Below are 24124 nucleotides of genomic sequence, written 5' to 3'. Positions count from 1 at the left end.
CTAGAATAAGTTAGGAACAATATGTTGGGATCTTCATGGACCTATTGAGAGGTGATTCCATGTCAGTCTTCAAATAACATCAGAACTTGCCTCCGTGCAAGTAACAAGGATCGCCTTTTTTTCATGTCTTTGTATTAAATACAAAATAAAATAGGCGTGCCTATAATAGAAGCAGAGAATATAAGGTCTTGGTTTAAGTGTTTGTCTTGTTCCTATTCTTATGGAAAGTTTCTAACTGATTTCTAGATTTTATGTTGTCTGAAAACATAGAATCATTTAGGTTGGAAAAGACCCTTAAGATCATCGAGTACAACTGTTAACCTAACGCTGCCAAGTCCACCACTAACCATGTCCTTAAGTGCCATGTCTACATGTCTTAAATACCTCCAGGGACTCAACCACTTCCCTGGGTAGTCTGTTCCAATGCTTGACAACCCTTTCGGTGAAGAAATTTTTCCAATCCAATCTAAACCTCCCTTGGCGCAACTTGAGGCCATTTCCTCTTGTCCTATCGCTTGTTACTTGGGAGAAGAGAGCGACACCTACCTTGCTACAACCTCCTTTCAGGTAGTTATAGAGAGCAATAAGGTCTCCCCTCAGCCTCCTTTTCTCCAGGCTAAACAACCCCAGTTCCCTCAGCCACTCCTCATAAGACTTGTGCTCTAGACCCTTCACCAGCTTCGTTGCCCTTCTTTGGACACGCTCCAGCACCTCAATGTCCTTTTTGTAGTGAGGGGCCCAAAACTGAACACAGTACTCGAGGTGCGGCCTCACCAGTGCTGAGTACAAGGGGACGATCACTTCCCTAGTCCTGCTGGCCACGCTATTTCTGATGCAAGCCAGGATGCCATTGGCCCTCTTGGGCACCTGGGCACACTGCTGGCTCATGTTCAGCTGGCTGTCAACCAACACCCCCAGGTCCTTTTCTGCCAGGCAGCTCTCCAGCCACTCTTCCCCAAGCCTGTAGCGTTGCATGGGGTTGCTGTGACCCAAGTGCAGGACTCTGCACTTAGCCTTGTTGAATCTCATACAGTTGGTCCCGGCCCAACGATCCAGCCTGTCCAGGTCCCTCTGTAGGGCCTTCCTACCCTCCAGCAGATCAACACTTCTGGACACCTTGCTGTTGTCTGCAAACTTCCTGAGGGTGCACTCGATACGCTCATCCAGATCATTGATAAAGATATTAAACAGAACTGGCCCCAGTACTGAGCCCTGGGGAACACCACTTGTGACTGGCCGCCAACTGGATTTAATTCCATTCACCACAACTCTTTGGGCCTGGCCATCCAGCCAGTTTTTTACCCAACAAAGAGTACACCCATCCAAGCCATGAGCAGCCAGTTTCTCCAGGAGAATGCTGTGGGAAATGGTGTCAAAGGCTTTATTAAAGTCCAGGTAGACAACATCCACAGCCTTTCCCTCATCCACTCAGCGGGTCAAATCCAAGATGTTTCTCTAATTGTATAAATGACATCAGTGGATCTATGAGTACGATAAGGGGTTGATGATTAGGGTTATAGCAAAGACATTATAGGACTGATCCATAAAATTAATGACAATTATTAAGAGCGCTTGCTTGATTTTTGCGTCATTAAAATGACAATAAGTTCAGTAAGACAGTTAGTTCACACATATATTACAGGATGATACCAGCTGAGCACTTTGTAGTACTGGATATAAAAAGATATTATGGAACTGGAGCATGTCTCATATGAGGAGAGGTTGAGAGAGATTGAACTGTTCAGCCTGGTGAAGGGAAGGCTCAGGGGGGATCTTATAACTGTTTATATATATCTGATGGGAGGGTGTAAAGAAGACAGCTAGGCTCTTTCCAGTGATGCCCAGTTGTTAAAGGAGCAGCAGCTGCCCGAGCATTCATACACCAGGGAGTTGCACACACACCACCTGAGACTTTAACTGCTAGGATCAGAGTCCCTTCGCAGCAGGCAGCTCCATTGAGCTGATGGGTGCCCCTTTTCAACTCCTCGCTCCACACACAGTCACCCTCAGGCGCCTTCTCTCTCCTCAGGCTCGACCATAGGTTTCCCTGAAGCAGAGTCCCTGACACGACATACGCCAGGCGAATTTATTGAGTGGTACAGCGGTGAAGAGCAGCTCGAGCTGGGTGCCTCCAGGGAGGGACCCCGAACAAAGAAATCCCTGGGCAATTATACCCTTACAGTTCCCCTCCCCTCATGCGACGGTTCGGTCCAATAGCAATATTTGGGTCTGGGGTCTTCTTGTTCCTTATTGGATCCTTTCCCTGTCTTCAGGCAGGACATTCCTTTCCTTATCTTGAATAGTTGCAGCTTCTGCTGATGGTTGCGGATGCCTTATCTTTCTGGTTTGCACCAATTTCAGGGCCTTCCTTCATGTAGCTAGGTAGGAGTTCAGCATACGGTCAGCGTATCTAGGTGAAAGTTCACAGCTTGCAGTCTAAGGCTTCAACAGGCCTTGCTCCTAACACTGTGTATTGGATTCTATTTGAGCTAGAAAGTGACTTCTACAACACAGTGACAGTGCAAGAGGCAATGAGCACAGGCTGAAACACATGAAATTCTGTCTGAACATCAGGAGAGGGTGACCGAACAAGGAAACAGGTTGCCCAAAGAGGTGGTGGAGTCTCCATTCATGGAGAGCTTCAAAACTCGACTGGACATGGTCCTGGGCAACCTGCTCTAGCTGATCCTGCTTGGGCAGGGGGATTGGCCAAGATGATCTCAAGAGGTAACTTCCAATATCAGCTATCCTATGATTCTGTGATACTTTGAAGTTTTGTAAATAAGTCTTTTGCATGGATCATTTTGTACATAGGAAAACAAATCTTGGTGAAGGCTGGGAGAAGGGTATTTTCTTGAGCATGTCCAGTCAATTAATTAATTTACACTGGCTTTTCATAAACCAATTTTTGCCTCAGCAAAACTGCAAGCTGTACTAGGCTTCTCACTGACAAGTGTCAAAGGCACAGCCCAATTTGTTTCACCAATGCTTTAGCCTTCAATGTTCACAGACCAATAATGGTCTGTGAAGAAGACCAAACAATAGAGGAAAATAAGTTCTGATCATTTAAATAAAATAAGAAAAAAATCAATGTGTTACAGATTTGAGGGAAAGCACACAAAAAACTGGGTTCACTCAGAAGCAGCAGAGTGGGGGATTTTCCATTCTCAAGAAATGCATGAGCATTTTTCACCTTTGAGAAAATCCATTCATGCTCTCTTCTCATACAGGCAGTATGCCTGTCTAAAATTCCCCTCAGCAGAGACAGAGTTCCAACTGCTCTGCTGCAAGTTTCTCCTGAGCCAGTGCACCCAGAGGTATAACCAGATCTTTTTAGCGAAGATCCAGGGACAAGAGGATAGCAATGCAGCTGCAGTGTGTCTACCAACCTGAAGCAAAATCAATGCAAACAAAGCGTCTCTTCCTCCTAATGACCTGTCAGAATCTTTATGTCATGGACTGCCCTAAAATATGCCACCAGACTGCAGTGGTCCCAAGGTTAGATGAGAAAGGGAGCTTGCCCCCTGATCCCTAGAGTCTGCACAGATAATTCTTCTGCTGTAGCTGAGAAGCAAATAAAGGTGAAGTTAATTTGACACCAGCTGAGGAGGGTTTGGGGGGGAGATCTGAGATTTGTGTTTGTGTAGACAGATGGAGACTCAGGCTGAGGCTGCTTGGAATGAGACATTTCTTTGAAAGTTTTCAAAGATGATACAAAACAATTCACACTGATTCTGAACCTTCTGTTAAACTCATCCCTTTACCATGAGCTTTAAAACTCTTTCTGCCTAATTACATGGTTTCATTCATTTAGATGGATACATTAAAACAACCATGGTGGAGACTGATTATGATTCTTTAAGAAGAAAGCAACAACCAGCTATCAGAGCTGTTGTGAAACATCCAGAGGGTGACCAAGAAGTGTATGATGATGTTGGAGAGCAGGACAGTATTAGCAGGTATGTATAAGAAACACATTAAAAGGAACCGATGATTCACCCCAGTCAGCCTAGACAGGGGAAGTTTTACAACAACAAAGCAGACTCTTGTCACAAAAGAACAGCAATTTATATCAGAAACATATAACTGAGCTATTCAAACTGAAGTAGTCAGAGGAACAAGAATGGATTCTGGAATCCAGCATCTGTAAGCACTCATACTCAGGAGGAATCCATACTATTGGAAGGGGAACTACAGCATCACAACACAAAAGAGAACAAAATGCAAAACATGCAGGATTACAAATCACCTGCAGGAAGTGCAATTCTCTTCCCTCCCTCGCTTTTCTTGTTCTGTCTTTTGAAGTCACATACTGCCTTTTATAACATGCAAGAACAAAAGACACTAAAAGCAATGGAAACACTCACTGCACTGGGGAACTCCTTATCACCCTCATTGCTCTCAAACTATGAGCCTTACTACCTCTTTCCCTTTGAAGAGAAGGGACTTCTGGAAGCATGACTAGGATGGCCCTTCAGAAGAGAGCATGGCTAATGTGTTTAGTCCTGAAAATAAGGCCTATAAAATTCCATGAGATGGGTATGAGCTATACTTTTTTGACTTCATCAGAAGCTTCTCCTCTATGGCACAGTCTCACATGCATTTGCAATGCAGTGCTACATTGCAGACTCTCTACTTCAATGTGCCATATTTTTCATGTCAAATAGATCTGCAGCTACAGAAGTGCCATCTCCAGCAGGGTATCAAACTTGCTGGCAGGGAAATATCCTAGTGATCTTGTGACAAGAGTCAAGGCTATCACATGACCCAACATGACTGTGATACCTCTGTTACCCGACCTCACATAAAAGTCTGCTTCTGTCACGTGATGCAACAAACCAGTGCTCATTCTCCATTACATGTCCTGATGTGCATAAACACATACCCTGGGATTCAGATAAGAGATCTGCATATGAGCGTAGAGGATTTCAATGTGTAGGACAACCATCTTGCAACACTCAGCCATTACACCTGTTTTTTAGTGCTTCCCAGCACCTTAACTTAGAGGTCTGGCTGGAATAAAGGGACCACAGCTGGCTGGCTGCTGGGTGCAGCTGATCCTCAGCTGCTAGAACATCCCCATGAGCTCCAGAAACAGCGCTTGGAAAGATCTGCCTTCAGGCTGGCGTTCTTTAAGCGACCAATATAGTTTTGCATCTGATATTTTTGCAGGTTGCTCAATATCAGTTTCCCTCCCTGCACATTGGTCTCATATCACTGTAACCTAGCCAGAAGAGTTGCTTTAGTTGTTCTAGGTTTTAGGTAATCTGAGCATTAGGTGCTTCATTGCAGAAGTATCTTTGGCCAATCCTTTTCACTATGGCAAGCATTACAATTAAACACCTCAATGCAAGGAATTTAGAAAATTTCTTGAATTCAAAAGCAAACAAGAATACTTACACTGTTGCATACTAAAATAACAGTATAAGGAACTTGGAAGGATGAATGAATGGCTCAGATTTGTTTAATCCTTTAAGCTATATTTTGACATTTTTATCTTCTCTAGTGATTAATAGCATTCTGTTCAGTTCATGAGCATGAATGTTGGAAAGTCTGACATAGATCAACATGTTTTGAAACCACTATAAGAATGCCATACTAAAAAAAGCCTCTTGACCAAATAGTATTATCTCATTATTGGTAGTATTGTTAATATTCCAAAATTAATAAGTGACTAGGGCTATTGTATTTCAGGATTTGTTGGCACAAGAGTTTAACAAATATCTTGTTTTGATGCGTAAGTTTAAGTAAGGCTTTGACCTGGAAATAATCTCAGTTACTATGAACCTATCAGGTTTTTTTCAATTACTATTAGAACACTGGGCTATTATGGAATCCTTGAAATGTTAGAAACATGCAGTTAGAGGTTTAAAGCATCACTCAATAAAAGCTAGTTGAGCAATAAATTCATTTGTTTACCATTTCATCTCATGAAAATCCCCTCATAAGGGATGAATCTAAAGGGTGTAGATGCACTCTCTAGTGTTCAGTCAGATTATATTTTTATTCCCATCAAGTTCGACTACATGTCCTCCTGAGATACCTTCCAACCTGAATTATCTTATGATCCTAAGTCATATTTTGTACTTCAGTTTAAAGATATCAACAGGAATATAAACTATATTCTAAATATAGTAAATCATTATAGCTGTAGACATCAGTTTGCATTTCCTTGAAAATGACACTTTATTGGAAATTGCTAACAGTTGCTAATGGTTGCTAACAATCAGGACTGAATGTTCTGCTCCTTAATTACAAAATACTGTGTTCCTTTTTTTTTACATTAACTAAAGATGTTATTGATAACTCTCTTATTCCCCTTTGAATTATTGTGAATGATATTTTAAAATACTCTTTTCTGGTTTGTAATGAATTATTTCCAAGGAAAAAAAAAATGAGTATTCTTTCCTGCTTTACCTGAATCTACTAAAAGTTAATCTCTCCTCATCTAAGAGCTAATTCACTCATGAATTAGATAACACATTTTCTTTAGCATTAGTGAGAATGCAATTACTATTTGGCTGTAAAAAATCGGTGTGAGTGTGGTGAAGACAGAGAGAAAAAAAGAACTGGCACATTTAGTTGTTACCCATATAGAACACACAAGCATGTGCATGAGCTTTCAGTGCAGAATTTGTAGAGCTCAGCTGGCAATGTAGACAAGTGCCAAAGCCAAAGGGTTTAGAACTAATAACCACAAAAGTGATGGGTGACCATGGTGTTTTCTTTTTCCAAAGGATGACTTTTTTCTAATGTCTCTCATGTTTGCTTTTCCAGTCAGAGTGGTGGTCAAAGTGGAGCTGGAAGTAAGCTCTACATATACTTTGGGGGGGGGGGGTGTTGTTTCTGTGTACTGCTTACCAGACCTCTGCAGCTTCCAAATAATGCAGTAATTATCCATAAGCATGCTAAATGTTAGCTAACAGGCAACAAACAAGGAAGTATAGTGGCCAAATTAACTTTATTTCCACCTATGGGAACTTGGGCAAGAAAGAAGTTTTGTCTTCAGATACTGTGAATTTGAAGCATGCTAGAAGATTACAGATCCTTAATTTTTTTTTGTGTGAAGGTAAATCATTCCACAAAACAGCACAGATAAAATTGGCAAAATATTAACATGTCCAAGAGGTTTTGTGCAGGAGAAATCCAGTTCTGAAATAGCCAGTAATAGTACCAATTAAAGTTGCATTTTGCTGACAAAGTTAAGGGGAACTTCAGTTTCAGCGAAACTCAAGTCCTAATCAATATGACTGCAGTAGTTCCACACTGTCAAGAACACACATTGAAAAGCAGTTTCCCCTTTGGTAGCAGATATATTTATGTAGCATTCTCCGTTGATTACAAGAGCACAGCTCATCTTCTCAGCTTAGAGTTTAGATACTAGTCATGGCAGAAGCATCCCCTTGCAATGCTGAATGAAGCTGCTGCTAGCTAAGTACAGATTTGTGATCACTCTGACCAATGGCTAGAACTGGACGTGGAAACTGAGCTAACCCTGCACTGAAGGAGGTGGGGCTCAAAGGTCAGAACTGATACCAAAATGGGGAGCTTACATTGCACTTGCTGGGAGTGTTGATCTAACATCTTCGATCATCACTAGTCACACACAAAAATTTAAAAGTCATCGGTCATCATAATGAATGGGCCAAACCCAGCCATTTAGAATTTCATCAAATACAGTGTAAATGCATTTGTTTTCAGTATTCATGCTCTTGTTATTGGCAGTGTCATGTTTAAATGTTGTGGATGGCATTCCCAACTGGGATAAGTCTAAATCACTGTTTTAATAAATAGGCTGTGCTGGTTTAAAGAAAGATTCCATTTGCAAGGATATTGCACAAACTGCACACACATCTGACATACTTAAGAGGCCAGTAATGAATACCCTATTCAGTAGCATTAAATATAAATGCATTTAATTAATGCATTAAATATAAATGCAATATAAACATAAATAACAGCACTCAGTCAGCGAGGCACGCGGCGGCAGCAACGGCAAGTCCTGCGACTGGGTGCTAGATTGGGGTGGAAAAGGGGGTTTCCTGTGCCGGGGAACCCGATAAAGAGCCTGGTGAGGCCCTCGCGCCAAAGAAAAACCAGCTGCTCTGGCGAGCAAGGCAGACGGGGCTTGGGCATTGCTGGGGCAACTGTGGGAGATTTAAACGGGCCCCTGGGGAGTGCGAGTTACCAGGACGGGCAAACAGGGCGTGGCGTGTCAGAAAGGACGTGGCGCGGCAGTTCGGGCAAGCAGGCAGCTGGTGAGCTCTCCTTGTGGTCTATGCCATCCCGGAAGAGACTTAGCCATGGTTTCCACTCAGGCAAGAGCCATCGCCAGAAGGGATGTTGCGACACAGACGGAGCTCCCACTAAAACATGCAGCCACCCAGGTCTCTGGCTGCAGGGAGTGCCAGAGCCTTGCTCTGGTGATGGAGGGCTGCCGAGACAACACCTGCGTGAGGTGCGAGCAGGTGGAGGATCTGCTCAGCATGGTGGCAGAGCTGAAAGAAGAAGTAGCAAGACTGAGGAGTATCAGGGAGTGCGAGAGGGAGATAGACTGGTGGAGCCACTCCCTACCATCCCTGAGACGAGCAAGCCAGATGGAAGCATCAAGAGAAGGAGAGGCTCCCCTGCCCTCGTGCCACCAGGTGGAGGGAGGGGACCCAAGAGACGGAGGAGGATGGATGCAGATCCCTGCTCGGCGTAGCAGGCAAATCCTCTCCTGGCCGACCTCGCCCCCCCAGGTGCCCTTACACAATAGGTATGAGGCTCTGGAACTCGAGGGCCAGGAGGATGAAGATACGGACAGTGATCCATCCAAGGGGTTGACTAGGGGGAACCAGTCAGCCCCACGCATTACAACGGCCACTGGTAAGAAAAAAAAGAAGGGTAATTGTCATAGGCGACTCCCTTCTGAGGGGAACAGAGGGCCTGATATGCCGACCGGACCCATCCCATAGGGAAGTCTGCTGCCTCCCTGGGGCAAGGATAAGAAATGTTACGAGGAAGCTCCCCAGGCTGGTGAAAGCTTCCGATTATTATCCGCTATTGGTTGTTCAGGTTGGCAGTGATGAGGTAGCTGATAGAGGCACAAAGACGATCAAAAGGGCTTTTAGAGAACTGGGGCGATTGCTTGAAGGATCAGGAGCGCAGGTAGTGTTTTCCTCCATCCCTTCAGTAGGCAGGAGGCATACGGAAAGGAACAGGAAGACCCATCTCATTAACACGTGGCTCAGAGGCTGGTGCCAGCAGTGGAATTTTGGGTTTTTTGACCATGGGGTGGTTTACATGGCACCAGGCCTGCTGGAGACAGATGGGGTTCACCTGTCGCAAAGGGGAAAAAGGATTCTGGCTCAGGAGTTAGCTGGCCTCATTGAGAGAGCTTTAAATTAGATGCGAAGGGGGAAGGGGATAAAACCAGGCTTGCTAGGGATGAGCCTAGGGGTGGCATGCCTGTGTTGGAGAAGAGATCTATAGCCCAACTGAAGTGCATTTACACCAATGCACACAGCATGGGCAATAAACAGGAGGAGCTGGAAGCCATTGCGTGGCAGGAAAACTATGATGTGGTCGCCATCAAGGAAACATGGTGGGATGACTCACACAACTGGAGAGCTGCAATGGATGGCTACAAGCTCTTTAGAAGGGATGGGCAAGGAAGGAGAGGTGGTGGGGTAGCCTTGTACGTTAGAGAGTTTTGACTGTCTAGAACTCAACGACGGTAATGATAAGGTTGAGTGCTTATGGGTAAAGATCGGGGGAAGGCTAACAAGGCAGATATCCTGGTGGGAGTCTGTTATAGACCACCCAACCCAGATGAGGAAACAGACGAAGTATTCCACAAGCGGTTGGCTGAAGTCTCACAATCCCTAGCCCTTGTTCTCATGGGAGACTTCAACTTACCAGATATCTGCTGGAAATACAACACAGCAGAGAGAAAGCAGTCTCGGAGGTTCCTGGAGTGTGTGGAAGATGATAACTTCCTGATGCAGCTGGTAAGTGAGCCAACCAGGGGAGGTGCCCTGCTGGACCTGCTGTTGACAAACAGAGAAGGCCTGGTGGGTGATGTGGTGGTCGGAGGCTGTCTTGGGCTCAGTGACCATGAAATGATAGAGTTTTCAATTCTTGGAGGAGTAAGGAGGGGGGGGTCAGCAAAACTGCTACCCTGGACTTTAGAAGGGCAGACTTTGGCTTGTTTAGGAGTCTGGTTAACAGAGTCCCTTGGGAGGCAGTCCTGAAGGGCAAAGGAGTCCAGGAAGGCTGGATGTTATTCAAGGAGGAAATCTCAAAGGAGCAGGAGCAGGCCATCCCCATGTGCTAAAAGTCGAGCAGGTGGGGGAGAAGACCGGCCTGGCTGAACAGAGAGCTGTGGCTGGAACTCGGGAAAAAAAGGAGAGTTTACCACCTTTGGAAGAAGGGGCAGGTGACTCAGGAGGACTACAAGGATGTTGTGAGGTTATGCAGGGAGATTAGAAAGGCAAAGGCCCAGCTAGAACTTAAACTGGCCACTGCAGTGAAGGATAACAAAAAATGTTTTTGCAAATATATCAGTGACAAAAGGAGGGCCAAGGAGAATCTCCATCCTTTGTTGGATGCGGAAGGTAACTTTGCCATGAAGGATGAGGAGAAGGCAGAGGTACTTAATGCCTTCTTTGCCTCAGTCTTTAATAGTCAGACTGGTCATCCTCAGGGTATTCAGATCCCTGAGCTGGGAGATGGAGATAGGATGCAGAATGAAGCCCCGGTTGTCGAAGAGGTGGCAGTCACCGACCTGCTCCTCCACCTGGATGTTCACAAGTCCATGGGGCCGGACAGGATCCACGCGAGGATACTGAGGGAGCTGGCACAGGAGCTTGCCAAGCCACTCTCCATCATTATCAGCAGTCCTGGTCAACCGGGGAGGTCCCAGATGACTGGAAGCTAGCGAACGTGACGCCCCTCTACAAGAAGGGTCGGAAGGAGGATCCGGGGAACTACAGGCCTGTCAGCCTGACCTCGGTGCTGGGACAGGTCATGGAGCAGATCATCCTGTGTGCCATCGCACAGCATGTACAGGACAACCGAGGGATCAGGCCCAGCCAGCATGGGTTTATGAAAGGCAGGTTCTGCTTGACTAACCTGGTCTCCTTCTATGACAAGGTGACCCGCTTGGTGGATGAGGGGAAGGCTGTGGATGTTGTCTACTTGGACTTTAGTAAGGCCTTTGACACTGTCTCCCACAGCATTCTCCTGGAGAAGCTGGCTGCTCACGGCTTGGATAAGTGCACTCTGCGCTGTGTTAAAAACTGGCTGGACGGCCAAGCCCAGAGAGTGGTGGTGAATGGAGTCAAATCCAGTTGGCAGCCGGTCACGAGTGGTGTTCCCCAGGGCTCAGTACTGGGGCCGGTCCTGTTCAATATCTTCACTGATGATCTAGATGAGGGAATTGAGTGCACCCTCAGTAATTTTGCAGATGACACCAAGTTGGGTGGAAGTATCGATCTGCTGGAGGGCAGGAAGGCCCTACAGAGGGACCTGGACAGGCTGGATCGTTGGGCCGGGGCCAACTGTATGAGGTTCAACAAGGCTAAGTGCCGGGTCCTGTGCTTGGGTCACAACCACCCCATGCAACGCTACAGGCTAGGGGAAGAGTGGCTGGAGAGCTGCCTGGTGGAAAAGGACCTGGGGGTGTTGGTTGACAGCCGCCTGAACATGAGCCAGCAGTGTGCCCAGGTGCCCAAGAGGGCCAATGGCATCCTGGCGTGTATCAGGAACAGTGTGGTCAGCAGGACCAGGGAGGTGATAGTGCCCCTGTATTCGTCCCTGGTGAGGCCGCACCTCGAGTACTGTGTTCACTTTTGGGCCCCCCACTACAAGAAGGCCATTGAGATGCTGGAGCGTGTCCAAAGAAGGGCAACGAAGCTGGTGAAGGGTCTAGAGAACAAGTCTTATGAGGAGCGGCTGAGGGAGCTGGGGTTGTTTAGTCTGGAGAAGAGGAGGCTGAGGGGAGACCTTATTGCTCTCTACAACTACCTGAAAAGAGGCTGTAGTGAGGTGGGGGTCGGTCTCTTCTCCCTAGTAACAAGTGATAGGACAAGAGGAAACAACCTCAAGCTGCGCCAGGGGAGGTTTAGGTTAGACATTAGGATAAATGTCTTTACCGAAAGGGTAGTCAGGCATTGGAACAGGCTGCCCAGGGAAGTGGTTGAGTCTCCATCCCTGGAGGTATTTAAAAGACGGGTAGACATGGTGCTTGAGGACATGGTTTAGTTGTGGACTTGTCAGTGATAGGTTAATGGTTGGACTCGATGATCTTATGGGTCTTTTACAACCTTAATGATTCTATGATTAATTTACTGTTTGATCTGTTAAAGAGATGTTCCCACTTCCTGCTTCTGATCAAGAAATTTATGATGGGATTGATGATGAAAATGCTGTTACTAGGTGTGTTTATATAATTTAAATAATTTACTGCTTTATCAGAGTGTTTTCATTTTGGTTTTTAGTATTTTTGAATTAGGCATAATAATCAGCAAGTGAGTATACATCAGGATGGATTCATGAAGCTAAAAAAAGGGTTCTTTGGTCTTCTGGAGAAGTTTTGTTTTGTAATTAATTTTGGTATGTGAGCAAAAGAAGCTGCAATCATGAAAATCCCCAAATCCCCAACTAGACAGAATAGCTCTGAAATGAAAATAACAAACTAACTAAAATGCTAGCTTGCTGAGTAACAACATGAAAGCAGAAAGCCCGCAGATGAATATCTATATCTACAAATATATCTAATATCTATAAATGACCTAAAATACATATTTCTAGTTTAGCATTTTAGACATTAAATGTCCTCACCTTGTGGTATATACATTGTTGGCATTAATGAGAATTATGTGCATCAATGGAGAATTTAAACTGGACCTTTTAAAAAGAATGTTACATTTTACATTGTGATAATTGCATGCATATTCCCAAGGTCTGTATCGCAGAATGAAGATAAGAATGATATCTGGTCCTGGAGAATCTTGAAGAGGCTAAAGGCCAAAGATGACAAAAAGAGAAGTGTACGAGAAAAAACAACCAAAGTCAATGGGGCAGAAGATAATGGAGATTTGTTGTAAGAGTCTGCCAGGAAATCACACTGGACATTAACTAATTCTAATAAAGCATTGATCACATGCTACTAACATATTCTCACAGCAGCCTAATGAATCACGAATCAAATTGTAACTCAGGATGATACTTTTCTGCAAAAACACTGACCTCCTTTCTTTTCACCTGCATAATATAATTACTTTGTTAACAAGCTGTATTTGTTGCATAAATCTAGTAATTAAAATATATAAAAAAAAAATTTTTTTTTAAGAGCACCAAAATAATCCATTATCTTTGTGCTACTCTGGTGATATACGTTTGCTGTATCCTCAGTTAAAATATACTTTGCTCACCAGTACAATGTTGCTGAGATAAACTGGTAAATCTAGTCCCATTAATCCAAATTTTAGGAATTATATGCCAAACAGAAAAATGCAAAGATTGTCTTCTCCCCATCTTGCCTAGAGGTTAGATCAGCAACTGGTGTTTTTACAACCATCTTCTCTCATTCAGTTCTGAACCAGTTTACTTTGATTCAGTGGTAAAAATACATTTAGTCCATGAGTATTGTTGGTGTCAGCAGAGCTTCAAAATGTCTGGAGATTACTTGGAGCCCTTGTGTTGCAAGTTTTTAAAATTATTTAAATGATGCAAAAGCCTATTAATGTGATATAAATACTTAATGAGCATCTTTTTTTTTTCCCCCAGCATATCTCCTTCAACAAAGCAGTTTGGAAAAGGTAATTAATAGCCTGTTGTTTAGTCTTCATATTGATTCCTGATCCTTTTTTCTGTATACATTACTCTGTCATGGTAGTCATAAAAACACATCCAAGGAAGGAAACAGAATTTCCCATTGCTTACCCAGTTCCAGCAAACAAATTTCAAATATTGTGACTGATTTGGCTACGGACAAGGAGATATAAATACATTGCAAGCTCTCTAGAAAACAATTTAATGTATTTTTTAAGAAGTCATGATTTTTCTATATGAGATTTCCACTAGTTCATTTTATTTGACATTAAGTATGAACAGATACACTTGGAAAGAAACACTTAATGCAAGACTTCAAAAACAGAGAGATGCTTGTTATTTTTATCACTTGCAGTATCTTTGTAAGATAACATATATTCATAAATATCAGCTCAGCCATGGTATAAAAAGCAAGTTCTTACAATTTTTGAGGCTGTTGCCTGAAGTGAGTTCTAAACCTTTTATCTCCTACTGTGATTTTTCTAGCCATGGATTTGATGAGCTGAACAATTGCTTCCTTTCTACAAATATGCTGGATGTGATTCAATGTATATTCTTGGGGTAAGAATTCTTTTCACTGCTTTGGCATTGCAATATGGCCTAAAAACTAACATACATGTTATTCATATGTACTTCTAGGCAACGTTTCATTGACCAGAGTGCTATAGAAGTGCCTGAGTGTACATTAAAATTAAACCCTAAAAATATACTTTGATGCAACCCAGTGGGAAATGGACTAATTAAAACAAAGATTAAAGGCTATTGCATTAGCCAACATGTGCTAAAACTTGCTTCAGCTTAAGAAGATTAAAATATCAGTGAATACCTATTATTATTAATAGTCTTATTCTGAAAAGGTTGGCTGGTGTATGTTTTGCATAGTAGATTGTGCAAAACAGAGAATCCACAGTTACTATAGATGATAAATGGCTACAGTACTTGCCGCAATTTCTTGTCAACTTAGCTACACTACCGTAGATTGTAACACAATGTATTCACTACTCAAGGATCACATAATTTTCCATTCTTTTAAACGCTATTGATTCAGATTGTGGAGACAACGATGTTTATGATGACGTAGATTCCTCAGACTTCCCTCCTCCACCAGCTGAACTCAAGCAAGTGAAAATGGGAATTACTCACCTGATTAGAAATCTTTAGTACACTGTGACACATTTTCAAAGTATTTACTAGAGGCAGATTGCTGCTGATGTATGCTTTATTTGGTATTATCAGGTTTTGTAGTTCTCATAACCCTACTGTTGACAATGGCAGTTGAATGCTCCCTGCCTCCATTTCAGATTGAAATAATAATTAGACTATAGAATAAATAAGCATGCTTTGAATTTCAACAAATTCAGCCCCTGATGGACAAGAGGTAGAAATGAATGCATGGCCTAAAGATTCTTCATTGTAGATTCTCTGCATGCAGTCCTCTTTCTATCAAAATTTGGGGACTGTTAGGATAAGTACTATACTTGATCTCAGCTGCTGCAGTATTTTATGATAAAAGGAGATAGTGCCCTGTGTTATAAGTATGAAACACATGTGGAGGTGTAAAGTTCAACTTGTAAAACTTTTATCCCTGGACCAGGAAGTCATCACCATCTCTGGAGCACAGATGTGTTATGAGCACAGATGCATCTGTGGAGATGACTGCAATATGTCACATTCTGTTGTCACTGACTTCACTCAGGTGGAGCTACAAAGTGCACTACAATAATCTAGTCTGGTGGCATTAAAACAGAGAGAGCTCTTTGAACTGTATATCCAAAAGAAAAGACGTGGCCCACCTTAAATCTAGGTTATATTTCACATACACACATACATTCATCATCAGTGAAATTGCCATCCACAACTCCTACAGAGATCAGGAAGGATCAGAAAGTAGAGTCAGACTTTAAATTCCCCAGGTACAGCATCAGGAAGGGCAGTTTGGACATTAAACCCTTCTGTGCTCATTGGCACAAGTCAACAGAATCAGGGATGTAGAAAAAACAACAGAACTTGAAATAGGTCATGTAATGCAGATTCCCTGGAGTAGCAAGGTCTTCTATGGGCACATAGGACTAACACAGCTGCTGTACAAAAGGCTAAGACGTTCCAGCTGCCTCCACAGTGGGACATGTTATTCAGCTTATTGCCCAAAGATACATAGACTTCACAAAAATTGTCCCTTGCCTAGAGATTCTAAAGTGATGGGTATCATTTACCTAAACTATTTTTGGTAGATGTAAAGTTCTTATTGCTGTAGTAGCTAGATACTTTGAATAATTTTCCATATTCACTTATGTAATAGATATATTAATATCAGAACTCATTAAAAGAGAAAAGTAGGAAAGACAACCCCAACTTTTTATTTCTTTTGAAATCAAATCTGTATTGTATTATCCATATTAGTTTTGTAGAGCAAAGAAAATATACTAAAGACATGTGAAGGTAAATGCATTTTCACTAAAATTATCAGAAAGGTTGTCAGTACCTCAGATAGATATGTTGCTAATTTTCTTTTTATCTGTAACCTCTTGTTTTAGTTCATCAAAACCAGCAAGCCCTGGAAAATGTAAATCAGATGAAAAAGATGCACAAAAGCTTAAAAAGATGGAAAGAGAAGAGAAAGAGTTCAGAAAAAAGTTCAAAGTAAGTTTTGTTCACATAAAATATAAAAACTAAAATATTTGTATGGTGTCCTCTAATTTGTACCCCTAATGTGTAAATAATCCATTATTTTGCCTTTGAAAGGTAAGGTATTACTACTTGTAAAAGTAGTGATCTAAGCATTTGTAAGTGCAAACAGTAAGCATAGGCACATACTACATACCATAAACAATTATTTGCCTAATTTTCAAAAATTTAGTAATAAATGGGGATATATTGTTATAAAAAATGCCTGATCATAAGCTTTACATTGATGTTTTTTATCCAGCATCTCTATTTTATTTTTGCAGTTTGAAGGTGAAATTAAAGTTCTTTACCACCACAGTTCAGGATTTGCCCCAGAGAAGATGGGGATCTAAAGACTTACAAGTTAAACCATGGGAGTCTTTTGAAATTATAGAAAGTACAGATGATACCAAGGTCCTGTGCAGGAATGAAGAAGGAAAATGTAATTTTTATTAAAAAGCTGTAGTACAAATCAAACTGTCAGAGAATGATTGTTTAGTACATAACTTGAGTCAGGATGTATAAAAAACCCTCTTCCCTGTTATATTAGAGCAGAGCCTAATACTTGTCATTTTCCTTGCCTGGTGGTTGACAAGATGTAAATTGTTGCTATTTTATTATTGTTTTAAGAGCGGCTTGCCTTAAAAAACTTAAAACTCCAATAGGCAAGAGATACCAAATGTGAGGGAAAGGACAACTTATTTATGTAAATCTTGCTTTGCATCAACTAAGATTAGCAGATGTTTTTGTTGCTTCTGTCTCCCTCCATTTGCCAAAAAGATTATAGCTATGAGACCGCACAGAATCTAGTAAAACAGTAAAATCCTTACTGCAGCTCTGGGAAGCACTTGTCCATTGATTGCAGCCAAGGGAAAATCAATGACAATATTCTTTCTTTGGACTGCCAGAGCTTGAGTTTAATCTTTTCAACAGGCTAGGGGGAAAACTACCTAGGAGTCATGACCCCAGCCCCCAGCTGATCCAAGGAATATGTCCTCGTTGGCATGCCTGCCTGTTTTGAGAGCTGCATGAGGCTTATCAGTGTTTCTTTGAAACCCTTGGCCAGGGTGTGCATTGGCAGAAGTGTTTGCATTTTTTGAGAAGTCTGGACCATCTACTGTTGGTTTCAATTTCTTAATGTGCTTCTTTTACAATACTTTTCAAATCTCCTAATGAAAATTCACTTTGTGTAGAAATAAATTATGCTCAAAGTAGCAGCATCCTTCTGCTCACCTTTACCTTTTACCACTGACCTATGTAGAAGACAGTCCAATGCCATAAACCTCTGAAGGGGATACAGTCACTTTCCTTCTATTTTTTTTCCCCTCTGTACTCATCTGTTACAGTCTGGAGTATAGCCTTCTTCCTGGCAGACCTGCAGGGCGAGAAAGAATTTCTTGCATAACAACACATATGTTTTTCAAAATATGGATTGCTCTAGTGTAGCCACTTCCCAAAGAGCAGTTTTCAATGCTGCATTTTTTGAATCAAGCTAATAACAAAATAGATAGTAGTTCATATTGACTGTTTTCCTCACAGTCTTCAAAGCCTTTCAAATAGTGACAGGAGCTACTGCTTTGCTACGCATAAAAGAGCAAAACGAATAAAAACATCCTCCCTGAAAACCTCTGAATAGATCTCTGTCAATTTTCACATTAATTAATAAAGTTTGAATCCTACTTTAGTTAAGTACATGACAGTTTTGGTTATTTGCTCTAGTTGCTCCAGTTCCTCATAACTTAAAGTTATAATTTTACCTTTTGAAGGCCAGATAGACTGAAAATCAACAATTAAAGATGTTTTTGTTACTTTTTTGCACATTAATTCTTCCATTTGATTGCTAACTTACAAAGCACTTCCATAGCTTCATGCCTCTACCAACAGTCAAACAAAATTAAAAATTATATTATAATGTCTTCCCACCTTGTTAAGCAAGGGATGATAACCTTAGGAACATATTCTGCTATCACTTATTTTTATTGTTACAAAATGATTTGAAATTTCAGAAGTGACACAAGGAACTGATTCTCATTTACCTTCTCAAATTCCTTTTTACTGTTGCCTTGGTCTGACCCACATACCTTTTGAAATACACAAAAACCTTCAATTCACTTTCATACATTTTGCTTAAACATTAGCATTTAGATGGACTTCAGTGCCTGAAAATGTAAGCTCTGTCCTCTCCAAGCCTCCTTTAAACTCTCAGAGAGCAGTTGACCTGATGTGTCATAGCTTTCAGTGGGGCTAAGTAATCAAGATGGAGTACGCTAACCTGCTGCCTTGTACCCTATTATGGAAGCCACACAAATATGAATAAATTAGTTAGAAACTGAAACTTTGAATGTGTAATTTTGGAGCCTCTTCCCTGGATTAGTAAGTTTGAAAGAGTGTGGGGTTGGCAGGTGCTGTATCTCCAACATATTTAGGGGCTAGGGATCATGAGAAGAACCTAGATTACCCTTTGCAGTGGTAGAAGGACTGTCACGCACATTTGGCTTGCAAGCACACTGTGTTTGTACACCATGACTGTAAGTGAAGAAATTTTGCTTTCATAGAATCATAGAATCGTTTCGATTGGAAAAGACCCTTAAGATCATCGAGTCCAACCTTTAACCTAACGCTTCCAAGTCCACCACTAAACCATGTCCCTAAGCACCACATCTACACGTCTTTTAAATACCTCCAGGGATGGGGACTCAACCACTTCCCTGGGCAGTCTGTTCCAAAGCTTGACAACCCTTTTGGTGAAGACATTTTTCCTAATATCCAATCTAAACCTCCCCTGGCTCAACTTGAGGCCATTTCCTCTTGTCCTTGTTACTTGGGACAAGAAAGGGACACCCACCTCGCTACAACCTCCTTTCAAGTAGTTGTAGAGAGCAATAAGATCTCCCCTCAGCCTCCTTTTCTCCAGACAAAACAACCCCAGCTCCCTCAGCCACTCCTCATAAGACTTGTTCTCCAGACCCTTCACCAGCTTTGTTGCCCTCCTTTGGATGTGCTCCAGCACCTCAATGTCTTTCTTGAAGTGAGGGGCCCAAAAATGAACAGTTGTAGTAAAGATAAGGGTTGGCGACCGGAAGATCACGCGATGTACGGAAAGAGTTAAGGGTCGACCCTCCCTTGCCTCCGCCCCTTATAACATGACACGCCTACTGCTGGGAGTATAAAGGTAAACTACTGCGCAATAAACGAGGAAGCTGAACACCCACACTGTGTGTGCTGACTGTTCCTTCCCCAGCCCGGGTCGGCTGGAGATCCGCCGGTATAACCTTGATATGTAACGAACGCTACATAGTGGTGACCCCGACGTGATCGGCTGCAGGCAGCAGCGATGGAGCTCGCGGAACTCGTAAAGGTACTAAAGTCGGTAGCGACGGAGGTGGGCGAGGATGGGGCGATAAGGAAAAGGCCCATGGGCGACCGCATCCAATGGATGCTACGCCGGGGAGTGCTCGGCGCTCCCACAGAAGTTTTGGACACCCCAAATTGGAGGAAAATACACAACGAGCTGACAGAAGCGATCATAAGCAATGTTGGAGGAGCCAGTGACTGGCTTCGCACCTGGAGAACAGTAGAAAGGGTGCTCAAGAAGGGGTTTGCGGCAAAGCGGCGCTGGCTTGCCGCACGTAGCGCGCTGATGGGGCATGAAGTTCCTGGGAATGAAAAGCCAACGGGTTTAGTCTCGGAGGGGACACAGGCTGGCTGGGAGGGAGCACAGCCGGGGGGGCTGACCCAGACTGGCCAAAGGGCTATTCCATACCATATGACATCATGCTCAGCATATAAAGCTGGGGGAAGAAGAAGGAAGGGGGGGACGTTCGGAGTGATGGCGTTTGTCTTCCCAAGTAACCGTTACGCGTGATGGAGCCCTTCTTTCCTGAGGATGGCTGAACACCTGCTTGCCTATGGGAAGTAGTGAATGAATTCCTTGCTTTGCTTTGCTTGCATGCGCGGCTTCTGCTTTACCCATTAAACTGTCTTTATCTCAACCCATGAGTTTTCTCACTTTTACCCTTCCGATTCTCTCCCCCGTCCCACCAAGGGGGAGTGAGCGAGCGGCTGTGTGGTGCTTAGTTGCTGGCTGGGGTTAAACCACAACAGTTTTTTTTGGCACCCAACATAGGGTACAAAGGGTTCGAGATAATGACAGATTTGATTAGAATGTGCTAGATCGAATTTATAGCTGTTAGTGCTGTTTAGCTATTAATCGGCAGGCTTCTGTGCTTGCCACGGGGCTTGCTTGCCTTACTGTATATTAGAGTCTAATGCTCGTTAGTGGCTGCTTTTTGCTTTCGCTGCTTGCTGTACTGCTGAACTGCTTATCATCTTACTCCGCTGTGCCTGGGAACATTTTGATAACAGCAATGGCTATGTGCCTGGGCTGGCAGATGGCCAGGGCATCTCTGCTGTTTTTCTGTACTGCTGTGCTGGACAGGCTGGAACTCCAGTGTGAACTCGAGTTGAAGGGGTGGCCTGTGGGGCACAGACGGGGCCGTCGTTACTGGGGACTGAGCCAACGGAGGAAGGGGAGGCGCAGGGAGGCTATGGCACAGCGGGAACAAAGGAGTCGGGAAAGGTGTTCCCGTTACAAGTGGGGAGTCTAGAGCAGCCGCCCATGGAACCTTCGGCACCTTCTGCACCGGCGGATCCGCCACTTCCTCAATACCCCTGGGGCGAGTTGCAACAATGTGTGGAAAGGGAGCTGACTGATAGGTTGCTGGATTGGGTCCCGGGGGCTGATGTGGGATCCCAGCGGTATCGTGAACTACGTGAAGGAAGATGGCGGGAAGGAGAAAAGGAGGGCAAGACACCATCACCTTCTGAGGACGCCCCGTTGCATCCCAGTGATCGACGGGTGCTGGACACACAGAGAGCGGAGCGCAGGAAAGGATCTGAGGAACAAGGAGAACCGGTGTCACGGCTGACGACATCTAGGGGGGGTGGTAGGGCTCCCCCGGCACTGCCAGTGATACCTGAGCTACCAGAGGGACCCCTTACGCCTGGGGCAGTGGGAAAGCGAACTGGTATTCCCTCACAGTGGAGGGAGCCTGTACACGATTACCCCATGAGCTCTGATAGCAGTGAGGGCGAAGGGGGCAACGAGGGATCCTCGATTGCTGCTTGTCCTGTGTGTTCCAAAGGTCCCCTCTGGGAGGCAGGGGTAAACCCTCGAGGGTTGCAGCCCAACCAAATATGGCAGTCTGATGTTACGATTTATAAACCTTTTAATCCACGTAAGTATCTGCATGTTACAGTTGATACCTGCAGTGGAATTATTTTAGCCACTATGCATGCTAAACAAAATGCTCTCGCAGTTATTTTACATTGGCAGGACTGTATGGCGCAACTTGGCATTCCACAAAAAAATTAAAACAGATAATGGAGCGGCATATGTCAGCAAGAAGACAAAGGACTTTTGCGCGCGCTGGGATATTCAGTTGAGTCATGGCATTCCCTACAACAGTACGGGCCAAAGCATTGTAGAACGTGCACACCGCACATTAAAAGAATTACTCGACCGACTTAGGGAGGGGGAAAAGATAAGCCCAGGAACAGGGGTTCCCCCTCCCCTTGACCCTCCCTTATTTCGGGCACAGCGTCTGTTGACGACGGCACTAATTACCTTAAATCATACCATTTGAGGGAACACCTATAAAACCCAGACTGCAACCCAGGCACATTTCCAGCTCGATGAGAACGAAGGGCCTTACCCTTTGGTTCAAGTACAGGACCTGCAAACCCGTGAATGGAGGGGCCCGTATTCCCTCCGTTGCCTGGGACGTGGGTATGCGTGTGTGCAAACCGAGAAAGGGACGCTAGAATGGGTACCAAGTCAAAATATTCGACCGTATAAACATTAATCAACCTATTGAGTCTTATTTTGACAGGTTACCATTTCCCTATGCATCCTGATGGTGTGGGGGAGCAATGAGGGAGCCGCGACGAACTACTGGCTGGATTGGGCAAAATCCATGAACGTAATGGATGCGTGTCTGTATATGCCGGCTATTGGACAAGCCTCTACCTGTCTATTGTTCACCCCCTACTTCACTAGCGATAAGGAGGACAGTTGCTGCCACAAGTCAAACCAGAGCTCCACTATCCCAGGCTTACAAAACTGGAATGTTAATAACGTCATAATAGGCAACGATACATTGAATATTTCTAAGAGCCACACCAACGCGCTTGACCAACTATCTGATGCAATACAAGTAAACTCCCTTAATTTAGGAGCTATAGCTAACATAGGCAACTGGTTTACCAATATTCCCAAACTTTTAATAACCGGGCTCATAATCTTATTACTTATTCTTGTCCTTGCTATGCTATTACCCTATTACGCTTAATTATGCATTCTATGAGTCGTATATTAAGAAGTCTTACCACGTATCGATTATTTTACGCGCAGCTTCCCCAGCGAGATCCAGAGCTACTGGAGCTAAGGGAGGGGGAAATGTAGTAAAGATAAGGGTTGGCGACCGGAAGATCACGCGATGTACGGAAAGAGTTAAGGGTCGACCCTCCCTTGTCTCCGCCCCTTATAACATAACACACCTACTGCTGAGAGCATAAAGGTAAACTACTGCGCAATAAACGAGGAAGCTGAACACCCACACTGTGTGTGCTGACTGTTCCTTCCCCAGCCCGGGTCGGCTGGAGATCCGCCGGTATAACCTTGATATGTAACGAACGCTACACACAGTATTCAAGGTGCAGCCTCACCAGTGCTGAGTACAAGGGGACAATTGCTTCCCTAGTCCTGCTGGCCACACTATTCCTGATGCAAGCCAGGATGCTATTAGCCTTCTTGGCCACCTGGGCATATTGCTGGCTCATATTCAGCTGGCTGTCAACCAACACCCCCAGGTCCTTTTCCTCCCGGCAGCTTTCCAGCCACTGTGCCCCAACCTGTAGCGTTGCATGGGGTTGTTGTGACCCAAGTGCAGGACCCGGCACTTAGCCTTGTTGAATCTCATACAATTGGCCTTGGCCCATCGATCCAGCCTGTCCAGATCCCTCTGTAGGGCCTTCCTACCCTCCAGCAGATCGACACTTCCACCCAACTTGGTGTCATCTGTGAACTTCCTGAGGGTGCACTCGATCCCCTCGTCCAGATCATTGACAAAGATATTAAACAGAACTGGCCCCAATACTGAGCCCTGGGGAACACCACTTGTGACCGGCCGCCAACTGGATTTAACTCCATTCACAACTCTTTGGGCCTGGCCATCCAGCCAGTTTTTACCCAACAAAGAGTACACCCATCCAAGCCATGAGCAGCCAGTTTCTCCAGGAGAATGCTGTGGGAGACAGTGTCAAAGGCTTTACTAAAGTGTAGGTAGACAACGTGAGGATCCACTAAGCGGATCACCTTGTCATAGAAGGAGATCAGGTTATTCAAGCAGAACCTGCCTTTCACAAACCCATGCTGACTGGACCTGATCACCTGGTTGTCCCGTACATACCGCGTAATGGCACTCAGGATGATCTGCTCCATAACCTTCCCTGTCACTGAGGTCAGGCTGACAGGCCTGTAGTTCCCCGGATCCTCTGTCTGGCCCTTGTTGTAGTTGTCATGTTTGCTAGCCTCCAGTCAACTGGGACCTCCCTGGTTAGCCAGGACTGCTGATAAATGATG

The 24124-nt window shown here is 44.1% G+C and overlaps 1 pseudogene across 1 annotated transcript in view; it reads left to right on the top strand.

Moving 5' to 3' along the window:
* The window catches only part of LOC148054076 (FYN-binding protein 1-like), a 42155-nt pseudogene extending 19056 nt beyond the window's left edge, over window positions 1–23099 (top strand). The window contains exons 4-7 of the transcript XR_015707657.1: window positions 12947–13087; window positions 13774–13805; window positions 16353–16458; window positions 16767–23099. The product of XR_015707657.1 is annotated as an FYN-binding protein 1-like (transcript). The remainder of the gene's footprint in view (window positions 1–12946; window positions 13088–13773; window positions 13806–16352; window positions 16459–16766) is intronic.
* Window positions 23100–24124: the final 1025 nt, after the last annotated feature.

This window comes from Nipponia nippon, unplaced genomic scaffold (genome assembly GCF_047370975.1).
Source record: "Nipponia nippon isolate SJK-2023a ecotype South Korea unplaced genomic scaffold, ASM4737097v1 scaffold_34, whole genome shotgun sequence".
NCBI classification, from domain to species: domain Eukaryota; kingdom Metazoa; phylum Chordata; class Aves; order Pelecaniformes; family Threskiornithidae; genus Nipponia; species Nipponia nippon.
This window is presented reverse-complemented; position numbering and strand designations above follow the sequence as displayed.